The sequence below is a fragment of the Equus przewalskii genome, chromosome 3 (assembly GCF_037783145.1).
Source record: "Equus przewalskii isolate Varuska chromosome 3, EquPr2, whole genome shotgun sequence".
In the NCBI taxonomy this organism is placed as follows: Eukaryota; Metazoa; Chordata; class Mammalia; order Perissodactyla; family Equidae; genus Equus; species Equus przewalskii.
In genome coordinates, this window is record NC_091833.1 from 99057858 (window position 1) to 99070990 (window position 13133).

Genomic DNA, 13133 nt, shown 5'->3' on the forward strand with positions numbered 1-13133 from the left:
GCAGGCAACATTTGTGTATTCAGAGGTTCACAGGTGCTGATGGATGCAGCAGTAAATTAACAGCGCAGTCTGTTGTCCTCATGGCATCTACAGTCTGCTGGAGGGATAAGATTTGGGGGTGGATAGTAATTGCTTTTTGGCTACTCAGCCTCCCCTAATAATAGCTCCTATTTCCTTTCGGAGAATGACCTCTCGTCTTGGCATTCTTGGTTGACTGTAAATCCAGGGGCCCTGTGCATTCCTATCAATGCTAATACCAAGGTTGCAGAACACTCCCCCTGTGCCCGTCACCATCACAGGTTTACCCATTAGCCCTCACCAACCCCCATGGATAGGTGTCCCCGTTTGCAGATGGGGAAGCTGGGGCATAACAAGAATGACTAGCTCAAGGTCACATGGCTAGTAAGTGGCAGAGCCTGGATTCAAATCCAGGCAAGACCTGCTCTTCCCACCTATCTAGACTGCTTTGAAAAGTCAGTGAGCTCATGTTGTCTGACAGTGAGCACAACTCTAACCTGGTCCAATTGTTCTCTTGCTTTCCGAAATGAGAATCGTGAGGATGGTGCACAAGGACAGACAGCACTGTTGCAGTGGATTTTTTCCACCGTCAACATTCTGATGAGATTATTGCAGATCTCCCATTTGCCTGTAATCCTGGAGCTGCCCTCATTGTTTCCCCTTACAGTCTGATTCTCGATTGTTCATTGGATTCTTCAGGCCACCCCACATGCTTCCAGTAAACTCCCTTGGGACTTTAGAGTTCATTTTCATTGCATACCACCAGGAGCCCCAATAGAATCAGAAATTTCAAAAATTACCTTCAACACATGGCATAGACAAAGGGCTTGGGGCTTCATAGCTGTGCCAATGTTTGTGAAAGCCGAAGGAGGTTTGGGTCTGGGGGAAGAAGGTATTTGTGCAAAGAGAGAGAGAGCTCAAGGGAGGTAGGGAGACAGCATGCAAATCAAATGTGTCAGGAGTCCTAGGGTACATATTTTCATCTCAATCACTATGAAAAAAAAATTGGTTCGGGCTGCTATCCGTTCCTTTCTCCTTCTTCCCTTGGATGTGAAGATTGAACGCTTGCAGGGAGCAGACCACCAGCGGTGTCTCGCACGGGGTTCAGACAGACATCAAAGTTAATCCGCTGTCTGATCTAAGCAAAATGGTGACGAGGGTTTCCTGGGACAGCAGCTCCACTAATTATGGCAGTGCAGCCCAGCTGATGTATTTTTAGACTGTTGTGGATTCCCAAGAAGTATCATTACTTTCTGCGGGAAAACAGTCAGACTGGAAGCTTGGGGCTTGGAAGAGAGTGGGACCTAATGCAGGATCCTCTGGACCTGTGCTTTTGAGACTATGAGAGTGAGTAGGGGATATGCTTCCCTGTTTTTATCGGGCACTGTGACTCTGAGTGCCTACTCATCTGTGTAAATATTTCCTATTTAGATCATTTGTCAGGTTTTTCTTTATTGATCAGCTCTTTACACCTAAGAGAGTTCCCCAAATGTCTGTGTTGCCTTATCTGTTACTACACTGTGCACCGCCCAGTTTGAAATAATATCTTTATGACTTCCAGAGCTGGGTGTCTAGACCCAGCCTTTCTGCTGAACTCCACATGTGCCTGGTCCAGCCTGGACGTCTTCAGGTTCAAGACTCACTTGCTCTTGCTCCCTCCTCTTCACTCTCACTGCCACTGGCTTGGTTTGGGTCTTCATCAGCTCTCTCTGGCCATGGCTTTCTAACCAGTCTTACACATGCCATCATCTTCCGTCACTAAACTGCCTCATTCATGGGGAAGCCAAAGTTATCTTCTGAAAACATAGATCTGGTCAATCACTGCTCTTTTCAGAAGGCTTCAATGTCTCCCTGAAGTACGAATTACTCACCCTGGACATTTTGTCAAGAGGTCATTAATGGTCACTGCTGCATCCATGCACCTCCGCTGAGTGAAATAATAGTACTCTGCTGCTAGGTTGCCATGCTCTGTGCCTGTGGCCATAGCTGATTAAATCAGCATGGACATAGGACCCAGAACACAGTCAAAGGTCCAAAATCTCTGTCTAAATGGGGAACGGGCTGACCCAATGAGATTCTCTGCCTCTCGAATTTCAGCTAGAAATCCAGGGAGAGTCGGGAGGTTGGCAGAAGGAGCAGAAGTTGGACAGATGCACAGGACAGGCAGTGGCAGCACAAGGGGAGCTGTGAGTAAGCCGTGGAGATGCGTCAGCAGAAGCCGTGAGAGAAAAGCTCGGCCAAGCAGAGGGGGAGGGAATTGCCTGGGAATAGCAGGAGGCAGAGAATGATGGAGGAGAATTAAAATGAAGATCTACAAATCCCTGCTGCTGAGAAGCACCGAGACACCATGAGCGCTGGGACTGCCTGGGGTTCGTTTCTGCATTCATTGTTTTCCACCATTTTGGGCACTATTCTAAGCGTTAGACAAGATCTCTCCTTCATGAAACTTACGTTCTAGTCAGGGAAGTAAATATAAATAGGTAAAAAAGTAAACCAGGCTCATAGGTATAGAGAACAGATTGGTGGTTGCCAGAGGTAGGGGTGGGGAGTGGGCAAAATGGGTGAAAGGAGTCAAAAGGTGCAAACTTCCAGTTATCCAAAATAAATGTCATGAGGATGTCATGTACTGCATGGCAACTAGTTAATAATACTGTATCACATATTTGAAAGTTGCTAAGAGAGTAAATCTTAAAGTCCTCATCTTGGGGCTGACTCAGTGGCATAGTGGTTAAGTTCACACACTCTGCTTAGGTGGCTAGGGGTTCATGGGTTTGGATCCCAGGTGTGGACCTATATACCACTCATCAAGCCATGTTGTGGTGGCATCCCACATACAAAATAGAGTAAGATTGGCACAGATGTTAAGCTCAAGGCCAATATACCTCAAGCAAAAAGAGGAATATTGGCAACAGATGTTAGCTCAGGGCCAAACTTCCTCACCATAAAAAATTTCTCATCTCAAGAAAAAAAAATTCTATAACTATATATGATGATAGATGTTAACTAGACTTATAGTGATGATCATTTCACAATATATACAAATATTGAATCATTATGTTGGACACCTAAAACTAAGATAATGTTGTATGTAAATTATACCTCAATAAAAAAAATGGGTGTGGGGGCCAGCCCAGTGGCGTAGTGGTTAAGTTCACATGCCCTGCTTTGGTGGCCCGGGCTTTGCGGGTTCAGATCCCAGGTGCAGACCTACACACCACTCATCAAGCCATGATGTGGTGGCATCCCACATACAAAATAGAGGAAGACTGGCACAGATGTTAGCTCAGGGACAATCTTCCTCAAGCAAAAAGAGAAAGATTGGCAACAGATGTTAGCTCAGGGTCAATCTTCCTCATCCAAAAAAGCCCATTTTTTTTTCATTACATAGGAACAGTTGGCAATTTCTTACAAAACTAAACAGACTCTTACCATATGCTCCAGCAATCACACTCCTTGGTACTTACTGAAAGGAGTTGAAAACTTGTGTCCACTCAAAGACCTGCACATGGATGTTTATAGCAGCTTTATTCATAGCTAACAAAACTTGGAAGCAACCAAGACGTCCTTCAGTAGGTGAACAGATAAGCTGTGGTACATCCAGACAATGCAATATCATTCAGTGCTAAAAATAAATGATCTGTCAAGCCATGAAAAGACATAGAGAAACCTTAAGTGCATATTACTAAGTGAAAGAAGCCAACGTGAAAAGGCTACATACTCTATGATTCCAGCTATATGACACTCTGGAAACAGCACAACTATGGAGACAGTAAAAAGATCAGTGGTTGCCAGGGGTGGGGCAGAGGGAGGCATGAATAGGTGGAGTACACAGGATTCTTGGGGCAGTGAAAACACTCTGTGTGATACCATAATGATGGATATCTGTCCTTATACATTTGTCCAAATCCACAGAATGTACGACACCAAGAGTGAACCCTAATGTAAACTCTGGACTTTGCATGGTAATGACGTGTCAATGTAGGTTCATGGTTTGTAACCAATGTACCACACTGGTGGGGGATGGGATGTTGATACTGGGGGAGGCTGTGAAGGTATGGGGGCAGGGGTATATGGGAACTCTCTGTACTTGCTACTCAACTTTGCCGGGAACCTAAAACTTCAAGTATATTAAAAAAAAAAAAAATCCATTATAACAAAAAGCTGGAGGATGGAATACTCTAGATTAAAAAAAACTAAAGAGGGCTTCCATAAATGAATGAATAGAGTAATAAGTGCTGGAAAGAAAAGTAGAGCTGGCAAGAGGACTGTGTATGGGAGCAGCTATTTTTACTTAGGCATCAAAGGCGGCGTCTCTGAGAAGGTGATAGAGACCTGAATGAAGAGAAGGGGGAAGCCATGTGAATATTTGCAAGATAAACAGTCCAGATGGAGGGTGGAGGGACCTATGGGCAAATTGCTGAGCCCATAATGTGCTTGTTCTTCAAAGAACGGCAAAGAGGTCGATGTGGCTGGAGAGGAGTGAGCGAAAGAGACAGTGAAAGGAAATTAGGTCAGCGAGGTAGCTGGGCAAGAGCACCATGCAGTGGGCCTCACAGGCCACGAGGACTTAGGGTGTTACTGTGCATGTGATGGGGAGCCATTGGGGGAATCCCGAGCAACCTTCCAATTCCAGTGTCTTCTGGGAAGTCTAGCTGCTCTATGATTTCCATTCTTCCCATAAATTCCTGTCCTCTTACCCATAGAGCCCCATTGTTTCCCATAAAGTCCCTTTGGTCAGATGAGCAGGAATGAGTTTTCCTTCCTGCCAACAAAGTGAGCCAGTCCCCAAAGCCACCATGATTTGACCCTAAGAAATCCCTCAGCTTCCCCTTCTTCCTCTTGCCCCTTTCTCCCAGTGCTCCACTCCAGCAGCCTCATATTTGCCAGGTGCTAGGTGCAGCCTGCCTTTGCTGCCTCTGGGTCTTTGCTCTAACTCTTCCCTCTCTCTAGAAAGACTTTCTCTGGAGAACTTCTTGTCACAGTCCACCTCTCCAAGGACATTCGCAAATCCCACTTCTTCTAGGAAACTTTCCATGATCACTTGACTTGAAATGGACTCTTCTCTCCTTAACTCCTGTTTGGATTATTTTCAGTTGCATAAGTAACTACCCAAAACTTAGTGCTTACAAATTAAAACAATAATTTACTATCTCTTGAAATGCTGTGGGCTTACTAGGCATTCTTCTGCATCACAAGGTGTGGCTGGGTGCTGGCACAGCTGAAGTCAACCGGGGCCTTAACTGGACTGGACCGTCTAAGACGGCTCACTCCCATGGCTGACAGTTGATGCTCAGCTGGGGCTGTCAATGGGGCACCTGTAGATGACAGGTCACAGCATGGCAGCTAGGTTCCTAGAGGGAGCATCCTGAGAAAATCAGGAGGAAGCCACAAGGCTTCTGATGGTTTAGCCTTGGAAGGCACCCAAAGTCATTTCAGCTGCATTCTGTCGTCATGGGCCAGCCCAGTTTTGAGGAGGTAAAAAGGACAAATAGATCCTGGCTCTTAATGGAGGCAGTGTCAAGGAATTTGCAGTTATCTTCAACCCACCACAGCTCTCATGGTGTTGTTTCCACATACTGATTAGAGCGTTTGTCACCTTTTGCCTATATAACAATTATTTAAGTGTCTTTTATCTCACATACTAGATTTTATGCCCCTGAGGAGAGACTACATCTTATTTAACTCAATTCTTTCAAAGTAATAATAACCACAATAATAACAAACATTTATTAAGTGCCTACTATGTGCTTGATCTCATCTATTCAAACACATGATCTCCTCTAGTCTCTACTCTGACAGGGTAGACATTATCCCCATTTTACTGATTGGGAAACCGAGGCACAGAGAGATTCAGCCTTGCCCAAAGCCATATACAGTCATGAGCTGAATAACGACATTTCAGTCAACAACAGACTGTGTATACAACAGTGGTCCCATAAGATTAGCACCGTATAGCCTAGGTGTGTAGTAGGCTTTACCATCTAGGTTTGTGTAAGTACTGTAGGGGAGGAAGAAATTCTCCTCTACCCTCTAGGTTCTTGTGGCTGGTTTAAGAATGAAATTGACCTGAGACAGTTAGAGGGAGAAAAGCAAACAAAAGTTTAATAGCATGTATATAGGGGAGAAGTCCAGGAAAACCAAGTAACTTACCAAAATGGCTGAAGCCCTCACCTTAAGTACCATCCTCAGCTAATGAGAAAAGATGTTGGGGTGGGGAGAGTCAAGAACTTCAAAGGGAAGGAAGGCAATTCACAGGTAGGTGAAAAGGAGCAAATGTTTGGAAAACAAGTGTGTATTTGGCCACACAGAAACAGAAGAACACAGAGGGGAGCCCAACAAACTGTCTACCGTCTAGTTCATGTTACACTAAGGTGATAGCTCACTTCCTGAGACAGGCTTTTTTTTTAAATCTGATTTCTTTTAGGCAGTTAAGCGGGAGGTAACAAGAAAAACTTTCTGAGTCCTTTGTTTCTTAAAAATAATCAGCCTAAAATAGTCCTCATGTTAAAGAGACACATTTGGGGTGGCAAATTTTGTTCCCCTTCAGTACACTCTCTGATGTTCACACGACAAAATTGCCTAACAATGTATTTCTCAGGACGTGTCCCCGTCATTAAGTGATGCATGGCTGTAATTGGTAGGTGGCAGAGCCAGAATTTTGAACCCATTGAAGAGTCTGTCTTCTCATTATCTTTTCCATTGCCATCTCACAATCTTGGCACCAAAGAAATGTGCTCAAGTCAACCTGTGTTGGTGTTACTGAAGTGTCGCTGGGCACAAGAACAAAAGGGAAAGAAGAAGAAAGAATGCAGAACGGAAAGTGAGGGGTGGCACAGAGTTGTCATCAAGTGAGCCAGGTGGCTCCAGTTGACACATGGTCCAGAGGTCCAGTGCTGAGCATCCTCTGTAGCCTGCTGGATAGAGGGCAGAGTGTTTGGGAGCTCAGCAAGGAATGGGAGTATTTATTGGGTCTGAGTGCCTGATTCGAAACTCTTCTCCAAAATTCCTATTTTCTGTCTGCCAAAATAAGTGATGGACTTTACAGTTCATATTCTAGCTCATCTGCCCAGGTCAGGGACCTACCACTCTGAATTTCTCGTCTGCTTCTTCCCAGCTAGAAGTAAGTCTCGATTTACTTCCCATCAGGAACAAGCACCATCTCCCTGCTCAGTGAGATCCTAGTTTTAGAAGATTCTGCCTTTATCCTGGGAATATCTATGTATGTGCACAAAGCCCCTCTCTGTGGAGGAGACACTTAAACCTAAAATAAGTGGGAACTTCATATCCAGGGAGATGGCAAATAAAATGTCAATATTTTTTACATTAAACAACCTCTTATATATCTGTTCTTCTGTGAACGTAATGGCACCGATGGGCCAAAAGTCCAAAAAAACTGCTTCAGTTCCTGTGTTAGTCCGTTCAGGCTGCGGTAACAAAAGCCCACAGCCTGGGTGGGGGGTGGTAGTTTATAAACAACAGACATTTATTTCTCACAGTTCTGGAGTCTGGGAAGTCCAAGATCATGGTGTCAGCGTGGTTGGACATGGGCCCTCTTTCTGGTTCACCGCCTGCACCCTCTCGCTGTGTCCTCACATCGTGGAAGGGGCAAAGGATCATTCTGAAGCCTCTTTTTTTCAAGGCACTAATCCCTTGGTGAGGGCTGCACCCTCATGACTTAAGCACATCCCAAAGGTCCCATCTCCTAATACCATCACCACTGAGGGTTAGGATTTCAACATTTGAGTCTGCGGGGGACACAAACATTCAAACCGTACAGTTCCTCAATGTGAATGTCAACAATTGGTGCAAAAAGTGGAGGCACAGATTGTTTTAGCCTCTTTCCCCTGTGGCCCCCACACTCATAGGGCTGATCATCCCCTGCTCACGTGTGCACCATTCCCAAAGGACATCACCGTGAAATGGTGGCTATGTTCTTGGACATGACAGAGCAAGTGTCTTCAGTACTTCAAGGACACAATTATACAGCTCTATGCACCTTGGGAATTACAAAGACATTCACTGATCAGCCTGGTCAGCTGACATTCTTAATTGTTTACAGTCAATTCTCCTTGCTCCAGGTCCACCCATGAGTCCCTAGAAGGATAAAAGGGTAGATCAGCTTATAAAAACACTGCCTTAAGAACCTAAAAAGTCTGAAATGACAAAACTCTGCCAAACAATGGAGAAATCCATTGAAAATACCAACTACTTGTGTAGTAAGGTCAAGCAAGCATGTCACTAGGCCTTACTGTATCAGAGGCAAAATTATCTAACATGGATGATTGGTCCTACTGAATATTTTGGTTCCTTCAACTCCCTACCACCCACCCCCGTAATCATTCTCCACACAGCAGCCAGGGCTAGCTTTTAGAAATTGAAATCAGATTGTATGAGCCCTTGCTAAAACACCCCAAAGTCTTCCTAATCACTTAGAATAATCTCCAAACATCTGAGCAGATCCTTAGAAGGTTCTAGATCATTTGTCCCTGCCTATCTCTTCTACCTCATCTCCCTCCATTGTCCCATATTAACAGGTCCTGCCATACAAGTTTCCTGTTTGTTCAAGAACACACATCAAGTCTGATCTGTCCTCTGGACCTTTGCACCTGCAGTGCCCTCTGCCTGAAATGCCCAGCTCTTGGCCTGGCTTTCTTTCTTCTTTCAAGTATCAGTTCAAGTACCACTTCCTTGACCACACAGTCTAAAGCAGTCCTCACCCCACTTCGCTCTCCATTGGTGCTCTTATTTTCTTTTCTATAGCACCTTCAACCTAGATACTTACACGTTTATCACAGCCCCTCACTTGAGAGTGTATGTACCATGACGCAGGAACTTGATGGACCTCCCCTGTGTCTCCAGCACCTTCCAGAATACTTGGGACAAGTAGGTACTCAATATTTGTTGAATGACTGAGCATATTAGTTTCTTATATCCTCCAGGCATTTTAGAGACACTGTCGCCTGGGGAAGACACTTGGAAATTTAACCTCTCTTGAGAAGGCAGGGAAAGCCTCGCTTCTCATTAATTATTTAAATACCTACAAAGCCTGGGATTTCAGGAGGATTAAGAATCTTCCTCATTCCACTTGTCACCGCTACATGCTCTCAGGCCTAATCATAGCACCTGTGACTCTTACACCGACGGCTGGTGTCTGGTCTCCCGAGAGCCTTAGTGTAGCAAGAAAGCATCTACAGACTGTTAACACTGGCATCTTTTGAGATTTTAATTATTGGAGTATTTTTTTTCTATCTCATTCATGGTCAGGATTTTGATTAACTTGTAAGTGGGAGCTTTGGCAATTAGAGGAGTTTGGAGGAGGGTGTTTAGGGCTGGTAAGAAATGCCAGGGCCGCCCTTAGCTGCTAGTGCAGGAATTGGCGGTATGCCAGCTGCCTCCCCCATCTTTGCATCCATCTACACCCCATGTGGGAGGATGGGCACGCAGCAGGATTGTTGGCTGCAATGGGTCGTCGGACTTGCTGGGAGCTCTCTGCTTCCCAGATATTTCTTTCTGTCTACGGCATCTTTGTGGATGCGGGAGTCTCCAAGTTTTCAGCAGGTTAGGCCAGCAGGCAGCAGCTCACTCTGGTGTTATGTAGTTGGAGCACCTTCTTCTCAGCACTTGGGCTTCCATCCAGGCTGCCTCAGCGCTTCTGAACGACCAAGGTCTGGAAATAGTTCATCCACGGAGCTGGCTTGGCAGAGGCAGGCTGCTCAGCTGAGCAGTGCGGCGGCTCTGACTGCTCTCTCCTCAGGGGTCCCAGGTCCACCCATCGCTTCTCACCTCCTCCTATTCTGGGCTTTCAGAGCCCAGTTCTGCATTTAGATGTAGCTTTGCAGGGAGATAGGTCTGGGTTTGAACCTTTACCAACCTGTTTAACCCTCTGAGCCTCAATTTCTTTATCCGTAAGATGGGGACGAGAACCACAACCTACCTCACAAGTTTTTGAGAGGATTGAATGAGACACTGGGTGCAAAGTGTCTAGAACAGTAAATGTCAGCTGTTATCATTTGGGTTCAAGTTTATGTGTGACACCTTAAGCCAGTTCACCCTCTGGGTCTCAGCTTTCTCACCTATAAATTGACGATAATGCCTCTTGTAGTTGTGTGATAATGAAACGAGGGTGCAAGATAAATTGTCAAGCATTTTCCAAATGCGGCCTGATTTCATCAGTGAGTCTTTGACTTGCATCTACCTCTGGCCATGAAGTTAAGTTGAATTTCTCACAAAACCCTAAACATGGACATGTTGTCTGCCTTACTCGTGAAAAGAATGTAGAAATATAGAATGGGGCGGGCTATATGCAAACACTGTTGGGAAGTTAAAAAAAAAAGGCAAATAGCATTAAAATGATTATTGCATGAGTGACCAGACTTTCGTCCCTCAGGGGAAAATATTTCCCAATTTGCTTAGAGTAGCAAAAAAGAGGGAAAAAAAAGATTTGATGGTTATTTCAAATCTGTCTCCCCCAGGGAAATTAAATCTGAGTTATGAGGTATTTTTCATGAAGCCAGAGTCTAGCATAAAACTAACAATTAAAAAAACCACTGTGAGATGACCATAAGTGGATTCGGACGGGATTGTCCTTAGCACAGGGATGCGGGAGCACACCGTCATCCCTGCCACAGAACTTCCTCCGACCCCCGCCCTACCCCACATCCTTGGCCTGGTGGGGTCTGGGTGCATCCTTTAGGAGTTATGTCACCTGCCATGTTCCCATCGCCCTGCAGGCAGGGACCTCCCAGTGTTCACAGCTGGTAAACTGACAGGCCTCCTCAGTCTCTGTCACTCCCACCGGCCCTCCTCATCCCCAGCAGGAAGTGGTGCTGCTGTGAGGACCGCAAAGGCAGCGGGGCATTTTTATTCTGAAGTAACAAGTTATTACATGTAAACCATGGTTTCTGTTTTTATTTTTTCAAAAATGACACTGAGTACTTTTCCCAGAAACCTGATTGTTTTTAGCCTCATCTTTGGTCTTCTCTCCTATGGGCAGTTTCAAAGGTCAGGGGCGTTTCTCATTTGAATCTCCCCAGCACCCCTTTCTGAAGCAGAGCCGTCTTCTCTGTAGGGAACCCATGCAAGGGGAGCTCACTTTGCCCATTCGCAGGACCCAGAACTGGCCAATCCTTGTATCCTACACTCTTGGCCATTGTGGCTGGTTCCCATAGGCACATGAGGCAAATCAAGCAAATCAGGAGCTTCCTTGGATCTTTCCTGATATTGCAATTGGCAAAGGCCATGTCTTTCCCCTGGGGTTGTCAGGCTGGGAGGATTTCAGTCTGAGGCTGCTGGTAGCCATGAGGCCAGGGCCTGCCTGAGAGACAAGAGATCTCTGATAGCATTGTTGGCACTCTGGATCAAGCCCTGCCTGAAGCCACTACAGTAGGGCACTATGTGAACTAATAAATACCCTCCATGTCGCTTTTTTTGAAGGGGGTTTCTGTCACTGTCAACTGCAAACATCTTGATTGATACAGTTAGATTAGCCTCTGTGTTAGGTTTTTTGAAAATTCTTGAAGAATGGCTAAGATGGAATGAATGCGGTGTAAAGAAACGTGAAATAGAGGGGAGCATACAGGTTAAATTTGGAATTTCCTTGAAAAATAATGCCTCCCATTTACTGAACACCTGCGAGTGCCACACATTTTATATACCCCATCTTCTTGGCTTCTCACTGCCATCCTGCAGGTTGTATTATAACCATTTTAGAGAGCAGCAAACTGAGGCTTGGAGGAACTAAGAGACTTGCCAAAGACCACTCAGGGAGGAAGTAGTGGAGCCAGGATTTTGCACTCGAGTTTTCGGTGAAACAACTTCCATCCCATAGATCTAAGACTATTGCTTACTCATTCATTCAGCACTTATTGGACATTAGGTATTTGCCAGGCAGGATGTTAGGCACCGGGGATATGAAATGAATATGATAGCGCACATCCTTCAGCTGCTCAGAGTCCAGTGGGGGAGACCCCCATTAGGGTCATTATTATGGGTTGAATGGTATCCCCCAAAAAGATATCTTGAACTCCTAACCCCTGGTATGTGTGAATGTGAGATTCTTTGGGAATAGGGTCTATGCCCATGTGATCAAGATAAGGCGAGGCCATTAGGGCAGGCCCTAGTCCAGTATGACTGGGTCCTTCTAAGAGGGAAATTTCGACCCCCGGACCCACGGGAAAAGGCCACGTGAAGCTGGAGGCAGAGATTGGAGTGATGCTTCTCCAAGCCAAGGAACACCAAGGATTGTCCTCTGTCACCAGATGCTGGGGGAGAGGCATGGAACAGATTCTCCCTACGAGCTCTCAGAAGGAACCAGCCCGGCCAACACCCTGATGAAGGACTTGCAGCCTCCAGAACTGCGAGACAAGACATTTCGGTTGTTTTGAGTGACTCAGTTTACGACAGCCCTAGAAAACAAATACAGTCATCCAGGGTTCCACCTCCAGGAACCTGTGTTGATTTGAATCTCATCTAAGATTGCTCTGCCTGTGGCCCCCCCAGCTGACAACCTGGGACAAGCCTCTGCAGCCTGCAGTCCCACCCTCCCATCCATCACACCTCGCAGGTGGGCTCCTCCCAGCCACAGCTCCCTGTCCTCTTTGCCACAGATGAGTGAAGCCACTGGGTCCCGGATTGCCCAGCACCAGGACGCACCCTGTGTGACAATGCTCCCCTCCCCCGACCTCTGAACACACTCTGGCCCCAATAGCCGCCCGGGGCCCACTGTTTGCTTTGGACAGGCAAGTACCTGGAGGCAGCGGACAGCTAATACCAGGGCGTTGCCCTTCCTTTATATTCCAAAGCTGTTCTGTTTCCAGGATACGAGTCTCATGATTCCTCCTTTGTGATTAATGTTGAAGCCATTTCTTGATGTACTGTCTTAATAACACGGTGAAGGCAAACAGCCTTTGGTTGGCGAATGTGACAGCACTTTTATCTGACCAGCCTCACCCTGGCCTATTCCTGCAAACCAGGTAGGCAGCATGTGGATGTGGAAGACGTGAAACGAGGGGAAATAAAGTCTGAATTAATCGGCAATTTGCCTAGGCTGGTGATTAGCTATAATTTGGACCTGCTGCCTAGCGTTTTAAGCGCTGGCCCAACTTCCTTTAGTTTTT

General features: G+C 45.9%; 1 protein-coding gene across 1 annotated transcript in view; it reads left to right on the forward strand.

Annotated features, from left to right (window-relative positions):
• The first annotated feature begins 2273 nt into the window (after nucleotides 1-2273).
• Nucleotides 2274-13133, forward strand: part of SEL1L3 (SEL1L family member 3) — a 138987-nt gene continuing 128127 nt past the window's right edge. Inside the window, exon 1 of the mRNA XM_070613040.1 lies at nucleotides 2274-2387. The gene's annotated coding sequence lies outside the window, so the exon portion shown is untranslated. The remainder of the gene's footprint in view (nucleotides 2388-13133) is intronic.